At 49.0% G+C, this 24,341-nt stretch overlaps 1 protein-coding gene across 5 annotated transcripts in view; it reads left to right on the top strand.

Annotated features, from left to right (window-relative positions):
* Positions 1-478: 478 nt before the first annotated feature.
* Positions 479-24,341, top strand: part of LOC479600 (beta-catenin-interacting protein 1) — a 155,427-nt gene continuing 131,564 nt past the window's right edge. For 3 of the 5 annotated variants that reach the window (XM_038537923.1, XM_038537921.1, XM_038537922.1), the window contains exons 1-2: positions 515-531; positions 23,875-23,959. The gene's annotated coding sequence lies outside the window, so the exon portion shown is untranslated. Of the gene's footprint in view, positions 532-23,874; positions 23,960-24,341 lie in introns of all 5 variants that reach the window. The other 2 variants (XM_038537927.1, XM_038537920.1) reach the window with 2 other exon arrangements.

The raw sequence follows: 24,341 nt of genomic DNA, 5'->3' as shown, positions 1-24,341 counted from the left end.
GCCCATCTCGTGGCCCCGCCCCGGGCCCCCGGGCCCCACCCTTCTCCCGAGGAACCCAATGAGTGTCCCCACGCTCCGCGCAGCACCCGCCCGGGACGCAGGAGGCCCGCCCCACAGACGTATTTAACCAATGGACGTGCCCGCGCACCCGGGGCCCCGCCCACACCCGGGCCCCGCCCTCGGCGCCCCGCCCTCGCCCCGCCCCTTCCCCCAGGGCCCTGCGGTGGCCGCGCCTCCGCCGCCCGCGCGGAGCCAGATGCCGCCCCCTCCGCCGGTCCCTCCCCCGGCGGCCTGGCGCCTCCCTCCCTCCCCGCCGCGGTGACTCACGGAGCGGGAGGCGGAGGCTCAGGCGGCCGCTCCCGCTACTGCTGCTGCTGCTGCTGCTGTTGCTGTTGCTGCTGCTCCTGCTCCTGCTCCTGCTGCCACCGCCGCCGCCGCAGTTGCTCGGGCTGAGCGCGCCCCGGAACAGGCCGCCGCGCGCCGCGCACTGACCCGCAGCCCCCGCCGGCCCGGCCGGGTCGGGCGGCCCAGGTAAGCGCCGAGGCCGGCCCCGCGCCCACGGCGCCCGGGCCCGCGCAGCGCTGGAGCTCGGGGGAGCCACCGGCCCTTTGTCTCCCGGGGAGGGGCCGCGGAGGGCGCCCCCGACCCCTCTCGGACCCGCCGGCTGGTCCCCGGCGCGGCGCCCTGGTCTGGGCCGGGCCTCCCAGCCCCGCCTGGTCGCGCCGCCGCCCGCCGCCTGCCTGCTCGCGGCCCAGACCCCGCCGCAGACCACCCCGCGGCCGTCCTCACCTTCGCCCAGGGGTCGCCTCCACAGGTGTCCGAGCCACCCACTCTGTGTCCACCGCACCCCGTCGGCGTGGTTGTCACCGTCCGTCCGTCGCACTCCGGGTGCGGTGCCCTCCGGACTCTCCCCTCACCCGCTCCCCGCGCTCAGCATCCCGACCCTCTGTTGAGAGCCCCTCCATATTTCCCCAAACTAAATGCTGCCAAGGTTTGGCCACTGGGCCGCCCTTCCTCCCTCTTGTGTGACTGAACTGTCGCTTCCCCATTCCGCCTCTCCTGATGAGTATTCGTGGAAGGTGCATAGTGCAGGCACATGTTTCACCTGTATGATGGGTGTGTATATGTGAGCCTGCAAAAGGAACCACTGGGAGCCCCACACTGCACTTGTCACCTCCTTTTCATCGCCCCCCTCCCAACCACCTTTCTTAGTTTTGAACTTGGTAACCGAGGCACATAGCTAGGTCTGGACACCCGACTTCTGTTAGGCCCCACATGCCTCCCTCTATCTCGTGTGCTGAACTTGTCTGAGCAGTACTTGCTGTCAGGTTAGCCCCTGGGAAGGCTGGGGAGGCTTACATTGGCAGCAAATCAAGAGTTTTATGAATAATGAGATGTGTGGCTTGCAGCACCTCCTATCTGAGAATCTAAGTATGTTATAGCTGTTAATTATTTTGTCTCCTGTCACTCAGAGAACTTAGGGAAGTGTGCCTGGCTGACTGCTGGGTAAATTGAGGCATGGAGTGTGTCAGTCAGTTTGTCCTGAGGTTTTGTTCCCAAGTACCTTAGATCTTAGCTCCTTGCTGCAACTCCTGGGCTCTTGTTCCTGGTCTTAGACCCTAAATGATACTCATCTTTTGGGCCATTAAAGTGTCCAGAGATACTAGTTTCCTTTGATTTAAAGCAGGACTTTGAATCGTAAAAAAGGTGCTGGCTTTTTTTGTTTTCATTTGTTTTTATTGAAGTTCAATTTGCCAACATACAGTATAACACCCAATGCTCATCCCATCGATGCTGGCTTTTAAATGTCGGTGTGTCATTTACGGTTTTCTGGTGGAGTTAGTGGGCCTGGTAAATACAAGTTGCCTTATAACGTGGAGACTCATCCATTCAGTGGTGTAAGTGCTTACTATGTGACAGGTGCCATGCCAAGCACTGGGACTCCCATGGTGAAGACAGACACAGCCCCCTGCCCTCCTGAAGCTGACATTTGAAAGAGGAGAGAGTAAACAAATAAGCAGACAAAATCATTTCAGGAGTGTTAAGTGCTCTGCAGAACCGGTTTGGATTTTATTCCAAGTGCAGTTAGAAGTTGTTAGAGGATTTTAAGTGGAGAGGTGATAGATAAGATCTAAGTTTTCAAAGATCGTTCTGGGTGCTGTATAGAGACTGGATTGTAAGGCGCAAAGGTAGAAGCAGGGATGCCAGTTAGGAGATAGATCACTGTAGCTTCTGGGCAAGAGATGGTAGTGGCTTGGGGGACCAGGGTGGTAGCCTGTAAAAGTGAAGAGGTGGAACCAGTCTCCTCCCCCTGGGAGAGGCTGAGAGCTGTAAAGTTAAACTATAGGGAACACCGACTCAGATTTACAGACAATTTCTAGATCAGGTTTAGCTCAGCTAGCCTTACTCAGCACCTATTGTGAGCTAGATACTGTGGTAGACTTCAGGGATACAGAAAAAAACAAGGTGAATAGGGAGTGGTTCCTTTTTTTTTTTTTAAGATTTTATTTATTCATTCATGAGAGACAGAGGGAGAGAGGCAGAGACACAGGCAGACAGAGAAGCAAGCTCCCCAGGAGGAGCCCAATGTGGGACTCGATCCCAGATCCCAGGATCATGCCCTGAGCCAAAGGCAGATGTTCAACCACTGAGCCACCCAGGCGTCCCTAGGGAGTGGTTTCTATATTATAACAATGTGCTCACAGAAAGGTCACCCTCTCCTTGATGGACGAGAGTTTGTGGGTTTAAAAACCAGTTAGATGGAGGAGCACAGAACACACTGGGTTTCATTCCCATATCCAGTTGCATTACTTAAACGAGAGCATTATTATTGCCCTGCTGATGCTGTAAGATGTTGTTCAAAGAAATTGGGACTGTTCTCATGGTAGATGAGAGAACCAGTCAGTGGCCATGCACTTGAAATATTAACCAGAATAAAACTTGATTTCTGTGCTGCTCCAAATCTGTGCTGTCAGAACATGTCAGAGCCAGGGGGTTGTGTAGACCAGCCCCCTCTTTTCTGGATAGGCACCTATGGCCCCTAGAGGCTAAGTAACTCTTGAAATCCCATAGCACTTTGTACATTTTTTATTTTTTTTTTTTATTTTTTATTTATTTATTTATTTTTTTTTTTTTTTACTTTGTACATTTTTTAATGGCACCTGTCAATTTTGACCTCTGTTTCAGCTCCAGTGTACCAGTATGACTCAAAGCTTTCTGAGGCTAGGATCTCTAGATTCATTTTGCATCCATTACAACGTTAAGGTCAGTGTCCTGCATATAAAAACAAAAACAAAAAAGAAAACAGGGGGATCCCTGGGTGGCGCAGTGGTTTGGCGCCTGCCTTTGGCCCAGGGCACGATCCTGGAGACTCAGGATCGGGTCCCACGTCGGGCTCCCTGCGTGGAGCCTGCTTCTCCCTCTGCCTGTGTCTCTGCCTCTCTCTCCCTCTCTCTGTGTGACTATCATAAATAAATAAAAATTAAAAAAAAAAGAAAAAGAAAACAAAAAGCTCATCAATTATCAGTTGACTCTTCTGAGTGTCTCAGCACCTAAAACTAGAAGCCAGGAATCCTGGCCCCGGCCCTGTCCCTCATCAGACCACACTTCCCTGCAGATCCCTCTTCATCCAGGGTGCAGTACAGTGGTAAAGCCAGCAGTCTCTACCTCACTGAGTTCACAGAGCAGGGTAGCCCTCCCCTGATGGATCTCTTCTCTCTCCAGCCCTGCCTCCAGAGAACAGCTGTGGGGGGCGCTGACCCAGTAGTTATTTGACACTCAGCAAAGATGAAGTGTAACTCTTAGTCAGAGCATGGACTTTGTACCAAGACTATCTGGGTTTGGATCTTGGTTTCTGCCATTATGAGCTTCTTGACCTTCAGCAAGTAACTTAACCTCCCTGTGCCCGTAGCTTCCCCATCTGTAAAATACTAATACTTCCTTCAGGGATGTGTTTGGGAAGATTGAATTAGTAATACCTATCAGATGCTTAGAACTGCACCCAGCACTTGGTTGAAGTAGTAGTTATTACTCTATTCTTACTTGTTTCTTATCTGCCACCAGAATTTAAGCTTTTTGAGGACAGAGATTTTGCCCTTTTTTTTTTTTTGTCTACTGTTGTAGTCCAGTAGGCACTCAGTAAATATTTGTTAAATTGAATGACTTATTGAACACCTACTATAAAGAACCAAGAACAAGATCACCAGGTTGCATGGTCTAATGAGATTATATTTTGTTGGGAGAGACAAGCAGTAAATAGGTAAACAAAATGCAGGAAGGTGAAAAGGGATACAAGGAGAAATGAAACAGGGTACTAAGATGGAGATGACTGGGATAGGGGTCAGGATCAGAACTCTAGCTAGCTCTCAGGAGATGACTTTGAATGGGGACCTGGCTGATGAGTAAAGGGGACAGCGGGGAGCCATAAGCACCATAAGTGGTGCTGGAGCATGGTGAGCAAAGAGATGACAGGGGCCAGATCTGTGGCCATGGTGAGGAGTTTGAATTTTACCCCTCAATTCTGAACAATAGGAAGTCACTGCATGAGAACTCTTCCTTGAGGGTCCATGCCAGGAGAAAGAGCAGGGTGCGAGGAAGAGCAGTGAGTGGGTTCTCCTTGTTCTGGGAAGGCTTTTGGTTTTTTTTTTTTTTTTTTTTATGATAGTCACAGAGAGAGAGAGAGAGGCAGAGACACAGGCAGAGGGAGAAGCAGGCTCCATGCACCGGGAACCCGACGTGGGATTCGATCCCGGGTCTCCAGGATCGCGCCCCGGGCCAAAGGCAGGCGCCAAACCGCTGCGCCACCCAGGGATCCCTCTGGGAAGGCTTTTGGAGGCCAGCAGGCTAGTAGTGTTGACTTTATTCCTATCAGGTTCCTCATTTCTCTGGCCTAGGGTACCCAGGAGATGCAGGAGCCATCAGCTAGGTTAACAAAGGCCCAGGTATGTGTGTCTGTGTGTCCTGCAGATTCCCGTGAGCCTTCTTCTCCCCCTGAGAATGAGAGTAATCAGTTTCTCGAGTTGAATGAACAAGCATTGCCAGCTCTTAGCATCTTGCCTTATACAAGAGTGGCGTGTCTTGGGTTCTCTGCGCCGCTCTGTATTGGAGTTAAAGCAAATGGAGTTTTGCTGCTGATTTTTGTGTGCATCAGGGATGGCCATACACATATATGTCACAGTGTTTTTGTTGGAGGTATTCTGAGATTGGATAGCTCTCCTCCCCCCAGCCCACCACCACCTCTCTTCCAGCCCCCTGCTGAGTATCACTTGGCCCCCTATAGTGGGCCCAGCCACCCATGAATACCTCCTGTTTGGTCAGGAACACGGTGGTACCTAGAAAGCATTGGCTGTCTTTGGTCTGAGCCGAGTGCAGTTTGAGAAGCTCAGCAGAACATCAGAGAAATGGTATTTAGAACCCAGGGCTTTAGCTGGTCAGGAATCCAGAGTTAGACTCCTTAAACTGGGTGCTGTTGGCCGGCTTCTCATTCAGGCATGCCCCCTGCCAGTTGGTGTTCGCGATGCCACTTGCTCTGCTAACCTTGTGAGGCCCATACAAGTCAGTGGGAATCTAAACTTGGTATTGCAAGTCACCTTCAGGCTCATGGGACATTTCATTGGCAGAATGCAAAATGCCTGTTAGTTGTATGTCCTCTGTAGCCTTGTAAAAACCAAACCCAGAGTGGGTGCAACCCTTTTCTCAAGTAACTTTTTTTCCCCCAGTGAGAGTGCTGCATGCTCATCGAGAAAATGAATGAAAATGGGATTTTACATACATTGTCTCCTTTAATCCTCACCCTAGTTTCAGAGATAGCACCATTAGTACCATTTTACATATTCAGGAGCTGAGGCCTGTAAAGGTTAAGTAATTTGTTAGAGATCAAGCTAGTCAGGAACAGTCAGGATTGAAACCCAGGCAGTATGTCTCCTGGTCACCAGCTCAGAGCCCCATGTTAGAGACTGCTTCTCAGCAGAACAGTAGAGAAGAGAAAGATCTCTCTTAAGCCCAGTGTGGGTGACACTGTTAGTGTGGCCAGAGTTAGCTGAGTGGCTGCTGCAAAGGGTTTGAATTCTACGCCCTTTCCCTGTCTCATCCGACCTTGGGCAAGCTAATTAACCTCACTTGGCCTTACTTTCCCCAACTGTAAATGGGGATAATGATACTTGTACCTTCATAGCTCCCAGGGGCATGTGATGTTTGAGCCAAAGTGCTTTTGAACTTCTTTTATGAAAGGGCTCTGAGCACCAATTGCTGTTATACTTGGTTATTAAAGACCTATTATGCCCTGATCCTCCACAAAGCCTTGTTAAAAGGGGAAGACAACAGTCCCTAGAGGGAGAGAGGTGTCTTTCTGGGGTGGACACAGCTGGACCAAAGCATTGTCTTCCTCCTTCTGAAGTTTCTTAAGGATTGAGGGTCATGACTGTTTCTCCATTTTTCCTGGTCATGTTGTACTGTATAAGCTTCTGTGAGCAGGTCTGTATACTATGCCTCATAATATGGTTGAGGACTACTGATGGCAAAGCAAAGAAGGGGAATGAAGGGCTTGGTTTCTAATCCTGGCTATGATGTTTTTATAAGACAAACCAAGAACACAGAGATACCAAGCTGTGATGGCTGTCTTCCATTCGTCCTTCCTTCCTACCCTCCTTCCCTCTATTGATTCACTGATTCAATTAATAAATATTTACAGAGCTTTTATTTTTATTTATTTTTTTAAAGATTATTTATTTATTTATTCATAGAGACACACAGAGAGAGAGAGAGGCAGAGACACAGGCAGAGGGAGAAGCAGGCACCATGCAGAGAGCCTGACGTGGTACTCGATCCAGGGTCTCCAGGATCATGCCCTAGGCTGCAGGCGGCGCTAAACCGCTGCGCCACCAGGGCTGCCCTACAGAGCTTTTATTATGATCTAGGCTCCACCAAGCATTGGGAATATTGTAGTGAGCAGAGTAAAAATAGTTCTTCCCCATGCAAAGCTTATAGTCTAGGGCCAAGAGACATATCATATATATGGAGTCATGTGAATAAAGAATGTTTTGAACTCTTAGGGAAGAGTCATATATATATATATTATTTCTAGGTATACACATTGGCTTCTGTGGGGACCTGCCCTAGGTAGGCATTAAGGTGGAGGACTGTGTTTGGCTCCCCAGTAGGCAAGGACAGAGTTAATAGGTTAGAGCTCTTCTATGTCATACATAACAAAAGCTGCACTTGGTGTGGGCAGTAAGAAATCCTTGCCACTTCAAGTCTTAAGCTTTGTTACTTGAGTTCAAGTCAGGAGAGAGTGATCATAGGCTCTTCTGAAAGTTTTTTGAATTTATGCCACCAAACTGGTGCCTTTCTTAAGAAATGACCACCAGACCTTGTCTGTCCAGAATTCTCTCCCTGCCTGTCAGATCTCCCTCTGCCAACTCTGGAAAGCAGGCAACATAGTAGCAGGTGGTCTGTGGGGCCAGCTGCTTGGTGCTCTCCAGCATGCCCACGGGGTTCCTGAGGGAACTGGTACCTCTGGACACTGTGTGGGGTCAGTATATTCACAGCAGGGTGGGAGGGCTATCTCTTCCCCATCTTCCCAGCATTGGCCTCAGGATCCCTTTGAAGAGTGAGGTCAGGGAGGCCCAGCAGGTGATGGGAAAGCACACAGTGTTCTTCCTCTGTCCCTCCAGCAGGGCTGGGGTGGAGGGGGCAAAGGGCTGGCACAGGCATCTGCCCATATTCAGAGCGAGAGGAAGACCCAGGACAGCATACACCTGAGTGATGTTATTCTCACCCAGCCCCCTGACATGTCCCTGCCTTCCTGGTGCTGATCAACTGCCCCTGCGGTCTGGTCTAGAGGCTCATCATCATTTGTTGCTGGATCAGGAGGAAACGGCCTGCACGGCAAGAAGACCAGGTTACTCAGTGCCCCTGGACTCCTTTAAGTGTGGTCGGAGCCCACAGTGACGTTGGTTCAGCTGGGAGAATGTGACCCATTTCCATGTCCTCTCCCACGTGGAGACCTGGGTGGGAGGCTTTTGGAGACCAGCTCCAATTAAGGGTTTTTCAAGCCCGAGTATCTCCTGAGTATCCCACCCACATGTTTCCTGCTGCTGGAATCCTGTGGTCCGTGCCCCTGAGCTGAATAACAGCTCCAAGACAGATGAAGTTACTTCTGCGTCATCCTGCAGTCCTGGATTCAGCAAGCGGGGCTTCCTGTGGGGATCAGGATCCCTGTAGTTTCAAACACCTTTCCTGATATGGGGCCCATCCCTTTTTCTTCCTGCTAAATCTCCAGGCAAACCAGAGACCCTGTTTCCAAGGACATGGGTTAACCTTGACACCCTCACCTTTCCCCCACCAGACCAACGCCTCACAGGCCCCTTCTCCAGACAGCCTTGGCTTCCCACAGACCCATCCTGACCCTCATCTCATAGAATGTTCTGCTGTATAATATGAACTGAAACGTGTTTCAGACCTTCCAAGTTTTTCTATTCTCTTTAGGTAGAAAATACTTGAATGATTTTCTCTTTGTAATTTTGTTTCTCCTGAGATGGTAGGGGGTGGAAGAAGGCTGATTTATAGCCATGAAGATGTGAATACTACCAAGATCATTTGGGGATTTTAAATGGGTAAAGTAGTAGTTCTGAGCCCCTGATGATCCAATCAGATTTATGAAGATGGGAGCAAAAGATAGTAGGGAAACTGCCAAGGTCAGCTCGGGTAGGCCATGATCTTAGACCTGTGTGAGGACCGTTGCTAATCAGGTGTTCACCTTCCCAACTGAGGCATAGGGGCCAACCCCTACCCCCATCTGTTCCTGCTCTTGCAACCTCCTGGTGGCCTCTCAAGACACATGGCATTCCTCTGGCGGATCGCTGGAGTTGCAGGAAGATGGGGTGCTGGTGATTTTGGGGAGGGGCCTGTAAGCCAGCAGGCTAGCTATGGGGGTGTCTCTCCAGGGCCTGGGCTCTGCTTTCCTGCACAGAGCAGCCTTCTGGAGCTTATGGCAGAGCGGAGTTGGCCAGAACAAGTGCACAGTCCTTCTTCCCCGCCAGGGTGAAGCTGCCACTCCACCTGAGAGGCAGCGTGCACCCATTGCCTCACGTTTGCCACAGGTGTTGGCTGCCCTGTGGCCGTCTCCTAGGGAGAGTAGAGGTTTGTTAGGCCTGAGAGCCATGACAGAGGAGCTTAAATGCTCACCACCAAGCACTTCCTGGACTGACGGGACCACCCAGAGGAAGAGTTCTCTCTCACTCTTGTCTTCTGACCCCATTACACTTCCTTTAAAAAATATCATTCATCTCTTTTGGACCAGGTAATCCAGACATAGTATAAGATTTTAAAAGTTATATAGTCTTCCTTCCTGGCTTCCTGGTCCCAAAAGAGACCTCTGTCAGTGTCCTGAGCATCTTAGCCAGAGATATTCTACACGTGTACACATGTACATGTATGATCACACACACATGCCTGACATGCACTATATGTTTTCACACTATAATATGTCCTGCATCTTGTTTTTTTCCCTTCACAATAAATGCTGGAACTCATTCTATTCCAAGACCATCATTATTGTCATCATTCAGCTAATACCTCTTGAGCACTTCCTGTGTGCTGGGTATTGTGGTTTTTTGTTTGTTTGTTTGTTTTATTTTGTTTTAAGTAGGCTCCATGTCCAACTTGGGGCTTGAACTCATGACCTTGAGATCAAATTCACATGCTAGAGGGGGCACCTGGGTGGCTAAGTCAGTTGGGCATCTGCCTTGGATTCAGGCCATGATCCTGGGTCCTGAGATCGAGCCCTGCATCTTGCTCCCTACTCATCAGGAGTCTGCTTCTCCCTCTCCCTCTGCCCCTCCCCTCCAACTTGTGCACACATATACACTCTCTTTCTCAAACAAATAAATAATCTTTTTTAAAAAAGAGTCACATGCTAGATGCCCCATGTGTGCTGAGTATGGTTAAAAGTGCTTTATTTATATTACTCATTTACTCCTCACAAAATTCCTATGAAGTAAGTACTGTTATTGTCTGCAGTTTGCAGATGAGTAAACTGAGGCATGGAGAGGTTACGTTACTTATCTAAAGTCATTAGAACATCTCACTCATTTTAATGGTTCCATGGCATTCCTTTTTTTTTTTTTCATGGCATTCCTTTTATTGATTATGTTTTAATTTATTTTTTTAAGATTTTATTTATTTATTCATTAGAGACAGAGAGAGAGAGAGGCAGAGACATAGGCAGAGGGAGAATCAGGCTCTATCCACAGAACTCGATGTGGGACTCGTTCTCGGGACTCCAGGATCACACCCTGAGCCAAAGGCAGACGCTTAACCACTGAGCCACCCAGGCGTCCCTCATATTTTAATTTCTTAAAACCAGTCTCCTATTGGTGAGCATTTAAGTTTTCTATCTTTTAGTTTTACTATTCTAAGTTTTACTATTAATGAGGAATATTCTTATACATGTAATTTTATGCATGAAAGGTATCTGTAGGATAAATTCTAGCTGAATTGCCAGAGCAAAGGGTGCAGCTCTTGACAGAAGTTGTCAAACTTTTTTATTGTTGCTAATCAGATAAGTTAGAAGGAGTATGTCATTGTAATTTTAATTTGCATTTTCCTTATGAAGAAATAGAGGAAATTTTTATTTCATAGCTTTAAGAGCCATTTATGAGCAATATGTTATACTGTTTGTTCATTTCTTTCTTGAGCTGGCAGTCTTTTCTTATTGATCTACAGGTGTTCTTTATTTATTAAGAAAATTTGTCTTATGCCTGTGATATACATTCTACAAATTTCAACAATTTTTTTTTTATGATAGTCACACACAGAGAAGAGAGAGAGAGAGAGAGAGGCAGAGACACAGGCAGAGGGAGAAGCAGGCTCCATGCACCGGGAGCCTGACGTGGGACTTGATTCCGGGTCCCCAGGATCGCGTCCTGGGCCAAAGGCAGGCGCCAAACCGCTGCGCCACCCAGGGATCCCCTAAATTTCAACAATTTGTCATTATTCTTTTGAGTATATATTTCTATGCACAGAGTTTTGATTTTTATATGATCAGATTTTTTTTGAAGATTTTGTCTATTCAGGAGAGACACAGCAAGAGAGAGAGAGAGACAGGCAGAGACACAGGCAGAGAGAGAAGCAGGCTCCATGCAGGGAGCTGAATGTGGGACTCAGTTCCCGGTCTCCAGGATCAGGCCCTGGGCTGAAGGCGGCGCTAAACTGCTGAACCACCTGGGCTACCCACAATCAGATTTTTAAATCGTTTATAATGTTTAGGTTTCATTTCATACTATTCTCTTGTCCCACTGTTTTCCTGCATTTTTGTGCAGTATGCTAACTCTCTATTTTAGATATCTAAAACTTTGCTCCACAACCAAGGAATCAAATCTGGCATCACCAGAAAGGGGGAGAACCAGTATTGGGTGCCTCTCCTGGAGTGTCGGCAACAGCTATGATAGCTTCTTGCCAACCAGTTAGCCTTATTCTAATTCTAGATGACAGGCAAATCCAGATTGTGGGATGTCCTAAATACAACATTCCTGGACTCTAAAAAATGTTCATGTGGGCAGCCTGGGTGGCTCAGTGGTTTAGTGCCGCCTTCAGCCCAGGGCCTGATCCTGGAGACTCGGGGTCAAGTCCAGCATTGGGCTCCCTGCATGGAGCCTGCTTCTCCCTCTGCCTGTGTCTCTGACTCTTTCTCTCTGTGTCTCTCATGAATAAATAAATAAATAAATAAATAAATAAATAAATAAATAAATAAATAAAATATTTAAAATATGAATAAATAAAAATAAATAAAATTTTAAATGTTCATGTTGTGATACACAAGATCTGGTGGACCATTCCAGGCTAAGGGAGGTGAAAGAGCATGGGGATTGAATGCACTTGAGATCCTCCATTGGATTCTGGATGAAAACCAGTGACAGCCAGAGTGCCTGGCCTCAGTGGAGTGTGCGATTCTTGATCTCCAGGTCATGAGTTCAAGCCCCATGTTGGGTGTAAGGATTACTTAAAAATAAAATCTTAATAAAACAAAACAGGGACGCCTGGGTGGCTCAGTGGTTGAGGCTTTGTCTTCGGCTCAGGTCGTGATCCTGGGGTCCTGGGATCAAGTCCTGCATCAGGCTCCTCGCAGGGAGCCTGCTTTTCCCTCTGCCTGTGTCTCTGCCTCTCTGTTTCTTTCCTGAATAAATAAATAAAATCTTTAAAAAAAAAAAAAAAAGAACAAAACCAGTGATAGCCAAAGTGAGGGGTGGGGGGGCTGGGGAAACTCGGATGTGGGTGTACATCAGAGAATTCTACTGGGTCAATATGAAATTCCTTGGGGGTGCAAATAGTGTCCCGGTTCTATGTGGGAGGATGGCCTTAGGAGACGGTGATGAGACATTTAGCAAAGTATCATGATGTCCATGACTTACTTTCAAATGGCTCAGGAAGAAAATCAGGGTATACACCCCCATATGCCCACAACATGGAGAGGCATGAGACAAATGTGGCAAAATGTTAGCGAGCAGTGACTCTAGGGGCAGGGTATTAGGATGTTCCCTGTACTAATCTTTCAGCTTTTCCGTGGCTTTGAAATTTTTTCACAATAAAAAGGTGAGGAGAAAAAAAACCCCAACTTTGTTCCATCTGGAATCTATTTTGGTCTGGTTCCCTTGGCTTTGCCCGGCGCTCCTGGGTTAGCGTCCTGGATTTCTGGCTACTTTCCTCTTCTCTTCCAGCGTGCACAGTTGTCTATTTCTCTTTCTCTTAGGAACCTCTTTTTTGAGTGAGTTATTCTTTTTCAGAGTTGGAAATTTTTATGACCTAGTATCTTTCTGGCAGACTTGCGTGACTTTTCTAGAAGCAGGTGAGAACTATTGCGTGTTGGTGCTGGTAATTGTATTTTGTTTCTACATTGTATTATGTGCTCCAAGTATATTTATAGGAAGTTTAGTTCTCCGAGACGGAAAGTCTCAATTCTTGAGAATACCATCAAACTAGTATGTAGTGTCATTTATCTCTCTCTCCACAAACCTTGATAGTAGCTTTCTCTTCTCAGCTGAGAGTTCTTGCAAGAGGCCAGGTTCCGCTTGCATTATGTGGCTATGGACTTGTAAAAGACTCCTGTGTCTCATTTTATGAAATGTGACTGCCTTGGGTGAGTAGCTGGCTGTAAAACCAGGAGTCTTTTTGCCAGGGGAGTGGTAACAAGCCAGTTCTGCTGGGAGCTTCTGCTTGGTGACTAATGGTTCTGTGGCTTTGGGAATGAAGGATGTCATTACAAATGGATGGTGGGGATTTGGCCGCTGAACTGGATTATCTGGGTGTGTCTGGCCTGGATGTTTATGCCTACACCCATAGGGAATGGGGACAGTTTCTTTCTCAGAGCCCTGACATGGGCCCCAGCATCCTGCAGTCCGTTGCGGTCCAGAGTTCTGAGCTTCTCTCTGGTGGCCCTGGCCCAGAGCCAACCCTCTAGGTAACTGTGGCTGGGTTCCTGCTGTTTTCCCACCTCCAGGGAGCGCCTGTATTTTCCTGGGCCATCCCTTATCCCTCCTGCCACCAGCACGTGGGCTGGGGTTTTGTGACCCATCAAGGAGTTCTCACCTTCATGGTAACCTCTCCCTCTCCACCACCTGGAGTTGATGTAATAAAAGCATGTGAATTCTGGAGTTGTCTTTGTTTAAAATATTTTTGTTTTTGTCTATCAGCTTGTTAAACATTTAAGGGAGGGAGGAAACTAAATTTTCATAGCCTCTTGGGAGGAGGTTTCCTCTTTCCTTGGATTATTTTTTTGTTCAGAGGTAGCTGGAGAGAAAGGAGAGGGGAGGTCACCGCCTGTGTCATAGAGCAGAAGCAGTTATCCAAACAAACAGTGTGGCTTATGGGATGTGTGGGTAGACTGAATCCTTGCAATTTGTAGTGATGGGGGATCCCTGGGTGGCGCAGTGGTTTGGCGCCTGCCTTTGGCCCAGGGCATGATCCTGGAGACCCAGGATCGAGTCCCACATGGGGCTCCCGCTGCATGGAGCCTGCTTCTCCCTCTGCCTGTGTCTCTGCCTCTCTCTCTCTGTGACTATCATAAATAAATAAAAATTAAAAAAAATTAAAAAAAATTTGTAGTGATGGCATGAGTATGATTTTGAGGTAAACAAACATACCTGTTTTATGCAAATTAATCCATAAAGAGGGGGCTGTAATCCTAAAACCTTTTTTTTCAAGATTTTAAAATTTATTTATTTGAGAGAAAGAGAGAGAGAAAGCAAAAGCACACAGAGGGAGAGGAAGAAACAGGCTCCTTCTCTAGGCTCTTGAGTAGAGAGCCCGATGTGGGGCTCAATCCAGGACCCTGAGATCATGACGTAAGGCAAAGGCAGGTGCTTAACTGACTGAGCCACCCAGATGCCCCCTAAAACTTCTTTTCTCTTTTTTATTTTTTATTTTTACTTACTCATGAGAGAGGGCTCCCTGTGGGGAGCCTGATGCAGGCAGGACTCAATCCCAGGACCCCGAGATCATGCCCTAAGCCGAAGGCAGATGCTCAACCACTGAGCCACCCAGGCTTTCTAAAACTTATTTTCTTAAGAGTTTATAGGAAGAATTTTCACCCAGGAGGGCATGCTTTGAGCCTCCCAGCGGGATCCCGAAGAGAGTCATCCCCAGAGCGGGGTGGTGAGGACTGGCTGGCTCTGGAGGCACAACCAGAGGACTGAGACTTCGCCCTGTAGGCGACCCCATTGATTTAATGACCTAATTCTCGCAACAGGAAGTTGGAGGCCTTCCTGGCCCTGGGATTCTGAGGGGATGCGGTGAACTCATTCAGGAAGCTTATTTATTTGAACCAATTCTAAGGGACTTTAATGGAGGGAAAGGATGGAGGGAGAGCTAGGGCAAAGAGAAGAGCCAGAGCAGCCAGTGTGGGGAGGGGAGTACTGGGCCGGGGCCATGCCTGGGCCTGCCTCTGAGAATGAGGCTTGTCCCTGCCATTACCAGAGCAGTGTGAACGTGTCCATAGGTTTCTGAGTGAAGGGACTTTATGCAACTCCTGTTAAATAAATAGCACTGGCAGTCTTTCCTCTTCCTCTTAGAAAAAAAAATCTTTTTAATTTACCAATTTAATTAAAAATTTTAAATGATGACCCTCCAGTGGACATAGCTGTGGGTGGTGAGGTTGACAGAACTTTCACTGGTTGAAATTTTCATTCTGGCCTCCTTCTGTGGTGGTGACACAAGGCCTGTGAAACCTCCTGGCCAGGTCCTTCTCCAGGATTACCAAACCTAAGGTAGATTGGATTTTTGTCCCCCAGGAGACTGACCAGCAATGCAAAGTAAGTTTTCCGTTGGTTGGGGGTGGGGTGTCAGCAAACAGGGGGCATCTCAGAGGTCGATCCAGGTCACAGGAGAGGGAAAGGGTCCTTCTGTCACCAGCTTGCACCTGGTGGGGGTGGTGGGGGTGGCTCCGACACAGCCAGGTGTTCAGCCTGCGGTGAGGGTCATCCAGCCTAGGAGGCCTCCTGCCCAGATGGGGACAGAGTGTGCTTGCACCCATTCAAGGGCTGAAGCTTCCAGTTCTTCCACTCACTTATAAATAGACAAGGGCTCTGGAGTCTGTGTTACCCACTCCTGGAAACCTGCCAGAGGCCAAGGGTCATGAATCAGACTGAATCAGAGGAAGACCCGCAGCCGGGTGTTGTAGGTGCGCTTGTTCTTGACTTCAGGTCTCTGGCTCTGGCTTGGCCAGGTTTCAGGGCTCCAGCTGTTCTCTGGGAAGAAAAAAGAATCTTTTAAAATGAGGTCAAAAGATAGCCTTTACCTTGTGTCCTCATCCCCCTCTGGTGCGGAGAGAAAGCCACCACCACCTGCATGTTCCTCTGTCAGTAACTTAGCCCCGGACCAGGAGTGTCCCCATTGCTGCCGGAGAAACTTCCTCCACATTCCTTTCCTGTTTGCATTGTTCTCAGCTGAACTGCGACATGCTGTCAGATCAGAGCAGGCCCGCCAGGTACTCTTGCTGAGCTCTAAAATGGGGGGTTACACCCAAATCAGGACTTGAAGAGACAGCAATAGCTGAGGGACTTATTTTTCTCAATCAGGCCAAAATCATAGGAAAAGTTTTTTTCTTTTTTTTTTAATTAACTTATTTTTATTTTTTTAAGATTTTATTTATTATGAGAGACACAGAGAGAGGAGCAGAGACATAGGCAGAGGGAGAAGCAGGCTCCCTATGGGGAGCCTGATGTGGGACTCGATCCCGGAACTCCAGGATCATGCCCTGAGCCAAGGAGAGACACTCAACCACTGAACCACCCAGGCATCCCAAGCCAGAAGTTCTAAACAGATGCCTTATATCAGTGCAGTCATATCAACATGATCCAGTCTGTACACACAGGCCCCTTCTAGTCCTCCATGTCTCAGATTCTCTGTGGTGAGGATGTTGAGGCTGGGGATCCTTTGTGGTTCCCAAGTGAATCTCACAGGCTCCCTGAACGTGTTCATTCACAGAACAGAGCCCCAGGTGTGACTGGCGGCATTATTTCCCCACTCCCAAAATTCAGATTCTTTGGTGCATAGCCCACAGCCTGCAAGCTCTCTGAGGGCCCACAAAAATACTGGAGACTAAAGAAAATGGATCAGCTCCTCCTGAGAGTTATAGAAGAATTGTATTTAATGAGATGTGTGGGTTCATTTGAACGTCCCTGAGAAGGCGGCCCAGGGCCTGTCTGTAGACAGCTTCCAGTTTGGAGGTAGGAGGAGGTGCACAGACACCTGGAGTGCTGTGTCAGGTAGTGCTGCAAGGTGGGAAATATGGGCAAATGTGAGGCCAGGGCTCAGGGCAGCCCAGAGAAGGTGTTACAGAGCAGAGAACAGTAAGTAGGAAAGGGTATTCGAGGTGGAGGGAGCACAGCTGCTAAGGCCTAGAGGTGTTGAAGGAGCAGGGTGCAGCTGGTAACCTGAGGTGACGACTGGCGGGTGTGGGAGCAGGGGCTGCTGCAGGCTCCCCAGGGCATTTGGCAGTATCCCGGGCACCTACCCACTAGCATCCTCCCAGCTATGAGGATCAGGAATGTCCCAGGCTTTGCCAGATACCCCAACTGAGGACCTGCCCCTGCCTGTGTGTGGAGTCGGTGAGGTGTGGGGGGGGGTCTTCTCACCTCCTGTCCAGCAGGCAGGTCCTGAAGGAGCTCTCTCTGGGCAAGTCTGTGCCTGTCCTGCAGCCCTTTGTTGTTGTTTGAAGATTGATTTTGAGAAGAGAGACAAAGAGAGAGAGTGAGGGATAATCTCCAGCAGACTCTCCACTGAGCGAGGAGCCCAACATGGGGCTCAATCCCACCACCCTAAGATCATGACCTGCCAAAATCAAGAGTCAGCAACCTAACCGACCTAACCGACTGAGCTACCCAGGCACACCCAGGCAGCCCTTTGCTTTATGCAATGTACCCTTGAGTGGCCTTCAAGTGGCCTGGGGCCTTGCTCTGGGGGATGGGAGTCTACCATGGAGGCCCTCCTGATGCTTCCAGGGGCTACCTTCCCAGCCTAACTGCGAGTTTCCATGTGGATGCCTTTCCCATGGTTGTCAGGACAGCAGGGCTTGGTGGCTGTGCTCTGCTTGTTGTTGGGTTGTTTTCAATCAGGTCCCATGGATTTGATTTTAATGCTGCAAGAACCTCACCAGAGGGCCTTCATCAGTGGTTCGACTGGAACAGAATGTGCTGGCCGCGTTGCTGTGAAAGGCAGGTTGCAGCTTAGAGATGGGAGGTTTGTGTGGGGTGAACTCCAAGAGTTTGGAATCACTCCTGCACCCACGGACCTGCAGCCAGATAGGAGTAGGGCTCCTCTCTATTCAGGCCTCAGAGTTGCTCCTGGCTGTAGCAGGGCCTTCAGGTTGAGCTACACTCAGCTCCCCACACAGCAACTCCATGAGCAACTGCAGGTCCCTCCTACTGCCTCACTTCACCATTTCCCCACGGCTTTTCAGTGTTTTCCCTACTATTAAGTTTTGATATCAAATCTGCAGAAAAGTTGGAATAGTAGTGAGCTCTGCCCTTTGTCTGGTTTCACCAGAGTTCACCTTTTGCCAAATTTGCTCTAAATAGTTAGAATCTCTGTGCATGCTCACACACACTTATACACGTTTGTTTGTTTGTTTCTTTTTTTGTTTGTTTGTTTGTTTTTTTCTGAACCATTCGAAAGTAAGCTGCAAGCATTGAGATGTTTCACAGACTTCATTCAGCCTGTATCGCTTAAGGACCAGGATTTTATCTAGAGCAACTGGGATGAAATCACATTCAACACATACAACGTTGATACGATATCATTATCTAATCAATATTCCCTAGTAAATTTTCCCTAATTGCCCAGTAATGGCCTTTATGACCTCCCACCCCCATCCCATCAAGGACCATTCACTGTGTTATGCTGCGTTATCTTTTCTTCTTCTTCTTCTTCTTCTTCTTCTTCTTCTTCTTCTGCTGCTTCTAGAGGTGAGGAGAAGGATCAGGAGACAAGGCGATAGGAGGGATTTCGGATGGAAGCGGGGCAGGAGAGTAGGAGGTAGGAGGGAGGGAGGAGTATTAGCGGGGGAGGCTAATTCTTCTCCTCCTCCTCCTCCTTCTCCTCCTCCTCCTTCTCCTTCTCCTCCTTCTCCTCCTTTCTCCTTCTCCTCCATCTCCCCCTTCTCTCTCTCCTCCTCCTCCTCCTTCTTCATTATCTCATTTTCTGATTGGCAGCAGTTCTGGGGTTCTGGCCTTTTTCTTCTATAAAGTGGATTTGCATTTTCATTTCAATTGAAACAACTGATGCTTCCCTCAACTCCTGAGCCAGGAGGGGCTTGATGGGATGGAAGGGACTCATGCATTCCAATCCAGGCCTGGTGGCCTTGGGCAGATTACTAACCATCCCTGAGTTACAGTTGTCTTATCTGTCAAATGGGAATAACTCTTACCTTGCAGGCTTGTGGCAAGGACTAAAATTAAACAAGACAATGTGATGAATGTGACTGACTGTTTGCCTGGCCCTTGGAGAACACTCCGGCAATAGCAGTAATTACTGTTGTTCCGCCCCACAGCCTGGCTTCACAGAGCAGGAAGGAACTTTGGGTTAGGTTTGAACTTGGTTGGTGACCTCAGGACAAATTCTTTATCCCAAACTCATCCCCGTAGAATGATGCTGTGTCCTACGGACTCCCTGACTGCCATTACACCTGTTTTGCTCATGCTGTTGGAACATAGTTCAAGAATGCTAAACCTGGCTCTGGATTGAGGAGGCTGCAGTGTGGAATTTATTAATTAAGGCAGTTGCTCATGAGGCCCCAGAGTCCAGGAGGTTGTAGTTTAATTACCGAGAGCAGAGCTTGTACAAATTCTCTCTGGTGCCCCAGTTTTAATGTTGCTAAGGGTCTGAGCTGCTGCCGCCCAGTGTAGAGCTATAAACCAGGTTCAGTCTTGCCTCCCTCTCCTTGGCCCTGAGTGTGTCCTACCCATTTACATGTATCCTGGAGAGTGATATAGCATGGTGGTTCAGAGCATGGATGATCTGGGTTCAAATTCTGCCTCAGGACAGAGTAGGACAGACTGGCTCAGTGATCTCTGATCTCCACATCTACACGTCATCATTTGTAAAACCTTATAAGGATATGTGTTCTGAACACTGAATAATTCATGTACATGAAGGGGTGAGCACCGCACTTGGCCAATAGTTAGAATCGTGTGTCAACTATTTCTTTAAAGGAGTTCTCAACCAGAGGTGATTTGACCTCCCAGAGCACACATGGACAAGCCTGGAGACAGGTTTGGTTGTCACAACAAGGAGGAGGTGCTACTGACATCTAGTGGACATCACCCAGGGATGCTGCTAAATATCCTATGATGCACAGGACAGTCCTCATAACAAAGAATTCCAAAATCTCCAACCTGCCAAGGTTGGGAAACTCTGCTTTAAAGCATCCCCAGTGATTCAGGGCGGCATGTGGAGCATGGAGGTGGGGTCTTGCACTCCCCCTGACCTTGTAGCTCTTCACCCGTAATCATTCCTTTAAGCCAACTAGGGGCTGATGAGTGAACTGGGAGGGAAGGAGGAGGAAAGGAAGCCAGGTATTTTAAGCCTTTGATTTCTTACTGTTTAGTCTTATTCCCACCCCTGATCCTGGAAGAAAAATATCACTCACTCACATTGTCTATTATCACCCTGTGATCTTATCACTAGAGTAACTAGTGTTTATTGAGCCTTTGCTGTGTGCCAGGTACTGTGCCTAGTGCTCTCTCTGTGTGTTATCTCATTTTCACAGCCCTTGAGGCAGATGCCATTATCATCCCCATTTTACAGGTAAGGAAACTGAGGCTTATTGATGGGAAGGCTCTAAGCTGTCTGAAATTCAACCCCTGGTTCTTTCCCCAAACCGTTTCATCCTCTCTCTCCCACCTTGGTTGATAGGAGGTTGCTCAGCTCCCAGGCCTGGGAGTCCCCGTCCCATGCACCTGCCCCCCACTGCATGCTGTACTGCTGGTCCTCCTGAAGTCCTGACCACTCCTTTTGCCTGGATTCCCACCACAGCCTCCCCCTGCTTCTGCTTTCACTGCCCCCTGGCTCTTCTCTGCATCTGAGTCAGGGTGGTCCTGCCAAAACCCAGGTTAGATTAGACTACACACTCTGCTGGCTGCGCTTTCTTAGAGGTCACATGAAGTTTTCCAGAGGCCTCTCGGGCTCTGGCCATCCACTGCCCTGTGCCCCTTGTCCCCGTGTGCATTCCCTTCCTGTGGCACCCATGGCCTTTCTTGCTATTCCTCTAGCACATCCTACCCGGGGGTCTCCTTCCAGATCTGCTCTGGGCTCCCACAGCTCACCCCATCACCTTATTCCAGTCTTATTCCTACCCGGCCAGGACTACATCCCTGGTCCCCTCACCCAGCTCAGTTTTTATCATAGCACCTGTCGGTCACCTTCTTCCACCCACACTGTATTATTTCCCATTGATTGATTTTTATTTTTATTTTTTGTCTGTTCTCCCCTCTCACCAGAGTATGTAGGGATTTTTGATTTTTTTTTCATTGATTATCCCAATACGCAGTAGGTGCTCAGTAAATTTGTTGGTTGAATGACTTCCCCAGGGCCACCTGGCTGGTAAGTGGGGTGACCGGGATATAGTTCTTCACTTTCACACATGTTGCGCCGTCCTTCCCACCCCATCCAGGGCACAGTGTCTCCCAGATCTTGTTACTCACCACATTTTGACTCTGTCTCCAGAACACTTTGTAAGTGTCCATGGTAGTAACAGCTTTATCTAAAGGGTGGTTTTGCTCTACTAATCAGCCCCCATGGGCTTCTCTGTGACCCGTGGAGCCAGTTCTAGCTGTTGAGCCTGTCCTCAGTGTCCTCCTTCCTCTCTACCAGCAAACTTCTATTCATCCTTCAAGACCTAGCTCTAGTTTCCTGTCCCTGGAGCTCTTGGCAGCTAGTTCCTCCCCCTCCGTGTTCTTGCAGAGCTCTGCACAATCCTTATTCTGTCACTTACTACACTGGGTCCGAGCCCTGGGTGTTTTCCTGCAGCTTCTGAGCTGCTCTGGGGTCGGTGTCAGGCCCCGTGCATTTTTTTTTTAAGATTTTATTTATTTATTCATGAGAGACACACACACAAAGAAAGGAAGGCAGAGACACAGGCAGAGGGAGTAGCAGGCTCCATGCAGGGAGCCTGACGCAGGACTTGATCCCAGGTCCCCAGGATCACAACCTGGGCCGAAGGTGGCGCTAAACTCCTGAGTTGCCCGGGCCCCGTGCATTATATGCATCTGGCACTCTGGCAATGTTTGTGTCCTCACCTGACGTCTCTCTTTGATTCATTGTTAGGCACTGTTTGTGTTGTTTTCTGTTTGCTTTGTGTGGTGTGATTTCCTCAGCCCCTTAGTCACTTCCTGGAAGGCAGGCTCGGTGTCACAGCCCCACTTTTGTGTGTCTTGTTCCACGAGCCTGACACAGGGCCACGTACACCAAGACAGGATTTAGGAAATCCTTCTTGGGTTTGTGTCATGTCTACTTAAGGTTCCAGGGCCCTTGGCAGGTTGAGAGGTGCCTTGACATTCTTTTTCTCATTCTGGACCAGCCTGATAATTTGCAGGGCCCCTTGTTCAAAAATGATTAAGCATTTTGAGACTGTGATAGCAGAGCTTTACACCAAAGGTGGGGCCTTCTAGGCCTCAGCTCATGAACCCACCCTGATCTCATTGTGTCCAGTGAGGGAGGACATGATAGAGGTCATGATTTCCTTTTTATGGAGGGCAAAATGAAGGGCCCAGATGGCAGCCACCCACCTAAGGGTGCCTAGCTGATGGGCAATGAAACAGAACCAGAAATAGCCCGGCTCCTGGAGCACGCTAACTGCCTTCCACTGGCTCAGGGACCCCCAGGACTTTGAGCCTCAGTTTTCTCCTCTGTAAAACGGGGACACTGACCTGATCATAAAATGGCAAAAAGGATAGCTGGTTGCAAATCTCTGGACAGTCCCATCAGGAACAGCACTGTAGCCTTTGGATGCCTTCCCCTTAAAGTCACTAGTACAGAGGTCCTCTCTGCTTCTTGGAAGGGTCTGATTCTTGTAGACAGTAGGAGACTAATTGGCTGTTGCGGTAGTTGAAGAAATTAAAGCCCTTCAGAAGTGGGAGAAGGCTGTCTCTTCTCATCTCTTTTTAAAAGAGTGTGGGGACTTGGATGGAAGGTTCCCCAGGGAGCCTTGGTATTTCGGTGTTTTGATATCTAGAAGAATAAAAGAGCAATTAATCGCTAAAGATGCCTGTTCCTGTAGGGGTAGTCTGAGGGTAGAGGGAGTGGCAGGGGTGGGTGACAGCTCCTCCATCTGAGGGCCATTGCTGGTTGAAGAGATACTCAGACCAGAGACCCAGAGGGTTCGAGAAGCGTCTGCCCTGTAGGGCAGGCTTTTGAAATCTCATTTTCTCTGGGAAACATGTTTTCTTCAGCCCCCTGGGTGAGTGAGCATCTTTCTTTGCCCAAAAACAGTGGAAGAGGGGTTTCACGGTTGCCCTTGGTCCTGCATCTCCCAAGGAACAGTTATCTCAGTGTCATCCTCAGACCTCTGTCCTCACATAGCAGGGCCGAGAGTCGGGAGTCAGCCTGTAACCAGGGGCTCCGAGGTCCATGCCCATAAGCAGAGGACGTGGCCGGGCTGGAGCAGCAGGCGCACCTCTCGCTGGTGCCCCCAACCTGCCTCGGCCTGTGCTCCTGCCAGAGAAACCTGCAGAGGACCTCAATGATGAGGCTGTGGGCAAAAGAGGAAGACTGTGTTCTTTGATCCCTGCAAGAGGTGTATTTGGGGCCAGTAGACATGGGGCCAATAGACATGGGGCCAAGCCCATAGGGTTGTAAATTGCCTGCAGCTGTGTTTTATGTGTATTGGGGGGGTTGGTTTATGTTTACATATACAGCTACAGATGTTCAGCAGGCACGAGACACACATAAATGCCTGTCTGAGCACAAAGCAGGTGGAGCGCCGCGGTACCTGCGCCTGGCTCAGGTTATGTTTGGTGGGTGGGACGCCTTCCCGTGCAGGTGCAGGACTTGCCCATCAGCTGCCCTGGAGTGATTCACATCTCCAAGCGCAGCTCTCCATTGGACTTGGTGACTAACCCATGGAAGGCGGGTGTGTGGTGACCTGCTTCAGCCGGAAATGACAGGCGAGTATAGCTGCAGTCAGCACCTTATCCCAGAGGCGTCGGTGCAGGTTCCCTGGGCCGGCCAGACACACAGGTATTTCTGGACCATGTCAGAGCCCGTTGCCATGAGCTTCCCGCCAGTGTTGTGGATCCGCCAGCGTGGGGTGTGTGCTCTAGCTCCCACTCCGGCACCCCCTCGGGCCCTCCCGGCTCCTCCCATGACCCGTGTTCTGTGTTTCCACAGGGCCCCACCTTCCTATTTCTCCCCGGCCACAGCCCGCCCATCACAGTTGAGCAGCTGTTTGCCTGAAGTTAATTTCCAGAGGCAGGTAAGGACCCCAGGGGAAGGACTTCTGGTTAACAGGCCATAGGGCAGTGCCGGGGAGCGGGTCTTGGGTCTGGGCTGCGGGGCCGAGTGCGAAGAGAGCTCATCTTGCTTCCTCTTCCCACCATGCCTGATACTGCTCGCTTCTCCAGCCATGTGGGTTCTTCCTCTCCATGCCGTGGCATGGCTCATTTTGTTCAGGCTAAGATGTGTGCAGTCTCTGCATTAACAGTTTGTATTAGTTCTGTGAATCACCATTATATGATGCATTTTTGTGCAACGTAAACATTGCACGAATGAAAATGTACAGTTTTTAATGTAAGCATTTAAAATATATCACAACTTTTTAAAAATGAGTAGAACAAATGACGGGCTGGGACGTGTGG

The sequence above is a fragment of the Canis lupus genome, chromosome 5 (assembly GCF_011100685.1).
Source record: "Canis lupus familiaris isolate Mischka breed German Shepherd chromosome 5, alternate assembly UU_Cfam_GSD_1.0, whole genome shotgun sequence".
In the NCBI taxonomy this organism is placed as follows: domain Eukaryota; kingdom Metazoa; phylum Chordata; class Mammalia; order Carnivora; family Canidae; genus Canis; species Canis lupus.
Note: the sequence above shows the minus strand (reverse complement) of the source record. Positions and strands in the feature narration are given on the sequence as shown.